We start from the raw sequence: 5,000 nt of genomic DNA, 5'->3' as shown, positions 1-5,000 counted from the left end.
GCGAGGGAAGATAAGAAAACCGAACGCCACACTTTCTGGTCCGGGATCAAAGCCCAGCCCTGGAATTTAAGTCCGCAGCTAACAAATGTTTTACACTACAAACAAGCCAGAAACCGCAGCGACACATTTACAGTAGTGCAAAAGAAAAGCGATCGCAGTCCAAGTGCGGATTAGCGGCCTGGCAGCTCAGAGCAGTCAATCTGCTGAATTTGTCTTCTCTTCTTGGCAAAGACGAGCGAGTCTGACAGAGAGGAAAAAGCCAGCAAGAGGCAGACAGACAGGAGGCTTGACTTCCATGACAACTGATCAGTGGGTGAAATGAAAGCAAGGGGATTGCCATGATCTCTGTGTGTGTGTGTGTGTGTGTGTGTGTGTGTGTGTGTGTGTGTGTGTGTGTGTGTGTGTGTGTGTGTGTGTGAGACGTGACACAAAGAGATCCCGTCGTCAGTCGGCTGTGAAAAGTTGTTTTCTGCTCTGTTGTTCACAGTAAAGAGAAAGAGAAAAGAAGCTGAGCAGGAAACACCTTTCACTTCTCTCTCTCTCTCTCTCTCTCTCTCTCTCTCTCTCTCTCTCTCCATCATCCCTCTTTGCTCCACAGGAGAAAGAAGAAAACAGATGTTCGTTTTTCTCCAGAATAAATGCAGCACAGCCAGGTGTGTTCCTCAAGCTGTGTGTCGCTGTGTTTCTAAAAGTGGAGTGAGAATAAATGAGGGTCAGATGGAGCTCAGTGCTGAATAAGAGAAGTTTCTGTGCAGAAATCACAACTCAGCTGTCTGACTGCAGAACTGATCTCAGGCCTGTATCCTAACTGCATTCCACACTTTCAGCATTTCACCTGCTCTCAAAGTGCTGACTGTGTGATTGTGTGTGTGTGTGTGTGTGTGTGTGTGTGTGTGTGTGTGTGTGTGTGTGTTTGTGTGTGTGTGTGTGTGTGTGTGTGTGTGTTTGTGTGTGTGTGTGTATGTGTGTGTGTGTGTGTGTGTGTGTGTGTGTGTGTGTGTGTGTGTGTGTGTGTGTTTGTGTGTGTGTGTGTGTGTGTGTTTGTGTGTGTGTGTATGTGGGACGTTCTCTCACCTGTTAGAACCAGAGCGGAGTGAAGAACCTTTACTGCACTTTCTTTACTATTTAAAGACTTAAAGGATAAGACGAGTGTTTTATTTCCTCAAATATTCGGGAGTGTGTCCACAGAGCTGAGAGTGATGGAGGGAAAAGAAAGAAAGAAAGAAAGAAAGAAAGAAAGAAAGAAAGAAAGAAAGAAAGAAAGAAAGAAAGAAAGAAAAGTTGCGGAAGGCAGGAAAGAATGAAAGAGAGAACAGAAATAATAAAAACGTAAATGAAAAGAAGTGGAAGTGTGACAGTAATGAATACTGAGAGAGAGAGAGAGAGAGAGAGAGAGAGAGAGAGAGAGTAAAAGAAAAAAATTAGCATATGAAAGAATAAAAAAGAACTGTAGAAAAAGGAAAAAGATAAAACATAAGAATAATTATTTAAAATAAAAATTCTTTACACAATTAAACTGTTAATGAAGAATCTTTATACAGATGAACATATTTGTGTCACACATCTCTCTGCCCTCCGTCTCACTCCGTCGTCAGAATGGGTTCAGGTTACACAGAACGTTCACTTCACTTCTCTTCACCTTTCTTTCTCTGTGAAACTTTTGGATAAATCTTTTATAACTTTGGTTTGTTTGCTGTTTGATTGTTTTTGCAGTTTTCACACAACACACGATTAAACTAACTAACAAATGTAAAAGACTTTTGATGGAATTAAAATCTACAACAGAGTTTGAGCAGAACATTATGAGTTTGAATCCTCACACAGTCGTCTGTGACCAGGGGGCGGGGCATACGCTGTCTCATCTGTCAATCACAGCAACAAGAGCCAGTCATGGAGCTGGTGTATGTGGAAGAGAGCTGATAGTGCTTTCGTCTGAGTGTGTGTTACGCCACGCTGTGATGCAGCAGCAGCTTGTGGTGTGGTCCTGATGTGGTCCTGTTCCTGTGTCCTGATGGAAGCATGAGATTGTCTTCATCTCGCCGGATTCTAGCTGTCGTTTGATGGGAGAAAGCTGACTGGTGGGTGGGAACTGGTCAAGAGCAAAAATCTCCAGGACACATGAAGAACTCTGTGTTATCTCTGTTCTTAGTTTAGCAGCTCACAAGATCTACAACAAAACAACACAAAGTGTGATTCACTTCCTGAAGGAGAGTCGATTCAGATTCGATTCATTTTAGAAATGCACTGAGACATTCTCGCATGTCTGCCTTTTATTCTGATGCATGTGTGAGACCCGAACACACCGCACCAGCGTTCTGATTTGTTTTGTCATCATCTTCATCTGTACATTTTTTTGCTTCCTGGGTGCTTTCAGGTTCATGGTGTTCACACAGCTTTAATCATCACTGTACAGCTGGAGTAAAAGTGAAGCGACTGCTTGTTAAGGTGTTTTCACTGCAGCAGCGGCTAAAATGTGGAGGAGGAACAGATTAAACACCAGACGTCCTCGGCTCATTAAAATAAGCAGGAAATGGACGGAGAACCGCAAGAAGAGCGGTGCAGTGGTGTGTCAAAGGAAATGAGGAGGAAGTGGAGTGAAATCACGGAGATGTTTGCTCCTGGTCCTGCTCACGCTTTACACGTGTGTAATCCAGACTGAACGCTCACCTCAGGGTCACGTTTTTGGATCTTCCTCAATTCTTCCTCATCTTCAGTTCTTTAATTCAAAGGTTGTTGAAGATTGTAGTTTGTTTGCTTCCTTAACATCTTTACACTGGGTTTAATGAAAAGAGCTGCTCTCAGCATGCTGACTTCCCCCTCGCTGTACTTCTGACCACTAAATAAAAGATTTCTCTGCCTACTTTCTCACATAGTTGCAGGAACTAAACATGCTGTGTTTTACTTTGTGGGTGGTGTTTTTTATATTTTATATGCAAGAAGGAAAAGAAGGAAAAATAAAGCTGCTGACGTTGTGCAAGTGTCCAGAGTTAAATGCCACTGACACCACGAGGCGCCGCAGTCGTCAGTTTCTGAAGTTTTATTTACTGAAACTTTAAAAGAGAAAAAGAAATAAAGAAAGTGAAGAAAGTGTAGAAGACTGGTCTGTTAATGTAGAAGACTGGTCTGTTAATGTAGAAGACTGGTCTGTTAATGTAGAAGACTGGTCTGTTAATGTAGAAGACTGGTCTGTTAATGTAGAAGACTGGTCTGTTAATGTAGAAGACTGGTCTGTTAATGTCGCTGCTATCGTTCTTCTGCTCCATTTTACTCTCAGTCTCTCCTAACTTCATTAGAAATCAGTCACTGGATTTATTCACAGCACACACACACACTCACTCTCACACACACACACACACACTCACACAAACACTCACACACACACACACACACACACACACACACACACACACACACACACACACACACACACTCACACTCACACACACACACACACACACACACACACACACACACTCACACACACACACACACACACACACACACACACACACACACACACACACACACACACACACACTTTACAGCTTAACACATCATGTATTCATGGACCTACTTTGTACACATAGACATTGTCATGTTGGACTTTAGAGTACACACTACAACTACACACAGAGACGTTCTGTAAAACTGTGTGATTCTGAGTTTGTGTTACCTTTTGGCTGTATAGTGTATTTATTGTGTATTCACACTCGTCACATTGCACAATACAATATTTATTCCGGTCTCGTCATTTTCTCTCTCACACTGTGGAATCTGTATGTCTTTATGCAGCTTTATGCTTTACACTGTACTGTCATTACTGTACACTATACTGTCAGCATGTTATAAACTATTTATACATAGTCTATAACATCACGTCCTAAACGTCCTAAAGTGGACTCAACATCACGTCCTAAACGTCCTAAAGTGGACTCAACATCACGTCCTAAACGTCCTAAAGTGGACTCAACATCACGTCCTAAACGTCCTAAAGTGGACTCAACATCACGTCCTAAACGTCCTAAAGTGGACTCAACATCACGTCCTAAACGTCCTAAAGTGGACTCAACATCACGTCCTAAACGTCCTAAAGTGGACTCAACATCACGTCCTAAACGTCCTAAAGTGGACTCAACATCACGTCCTAAACGTCCTAAAGTGGACTCAACATCACGTCCTAAACGTCCTAAAGTGGACTCAACATCACGTCCTAAACGTCCTAAAGTGGACTCAACATCACGTCCTAAACGTCCTAAAGTGGACTCAACATCACGTCCTAAACGTCCTAAAGTGGACTCAAATGCTAATGAGTTCCAGAGCAAATGTGATCATATTTAAGGCAAACACACAACACTGACCATCACTTTCTCACTACATCTATTTATGATCCACATGAGATAAAACTCAGAGACCTGAACATAACAGTCTGTCACTTTCCACTACCGGAATGAATCATAAAGTGTGTGTGTGTGTGTGTGTGTGTGTGTGTGTGTGTGGGTGGAAAGAGAGAGTGTGAGAATTAAAATAGTGCCAAGAGGGAAGGTGTGTGTGCTCGGGTGAGATTATGCCTTCAGAGACGAACTCAAACTGCTTCCTAATGAGAACTCCGATCAGGTGGTTTTAGCCACATTTCACAAATTAGCATTTTTCATCTCGCCCATGCTAGCCCGTGCCATCTGCTCGACACACACATCCTCCCCGTGGAGACCGTGTTAATTAAGAACCAGAAAACGCTTGCTTTTTTAAAAAGCAGATCCCTGAAGGTTCACTGCCAATTGAACGGAGGAGAAGGAAGAGGAAGCGCTGTACATACAGTGTGTGTGAAATTGGGCACCATTACTTTTACAATGCGGTTGAAGTTTGTTGTATGAGGGATCGAGGCAGGTGTAGAATTTCCCAGAAGACACTGGGGCAATCTCATGCTGTTTAAATGAATTAATTAATTAACACTGAGTATAATTTAAGTTTGTTTTGATACAAGATACAAACCAGGTAATGTA

The 5,000-nt window shown here is 42.5% G+C and overlaps 1 long non-coding RNA gene across 1 annotated transcript in view; it reads left to right on the top strand.

Moving 5' to 3' along the window:
• LOC125139249 overlaps nt 1-3,298 on the top strand; it is a 5,171-nt gene extending 1,873 nt beyond the window's left edge. The window contains exons 2-3 of the long non-coding RNA XR_007138324.1: nt 1-309; nt 599-3,298. The exon at nt 1-309 is cut by the window's left edge and continues 86 nt beyond it. This is a non-coding gene — a long non-coding RNA (uncharacterized LOC125139249). The remainder of the gene's footprint in view (nt 310-598) is intronic.
• The last annotated feature ends 1,702 nt before the right edge of the window (nt 3,299-5,000 follow it).

This window comes from Tachysurus fulvidraco, chromosome 17 (genome assembly GCF_022655615.1).
Source record: "Tachysurus fulvidraco isolate hzauxx_2018 chromosome 17, HZAU_PFXX_2.0, whole genome shotgun sequence".
Lineage (NCBI taxonomy): Eukaryota > Metazoa > Chordata > Actinopteri > Siluriformes > Bagridae > Tachysurus > Tachysurus fulvidraco.
Note: the sequence above shows the minus strand (reverse complement) of the source record. Positions and strands in the feature narration are given on the sequence as shown.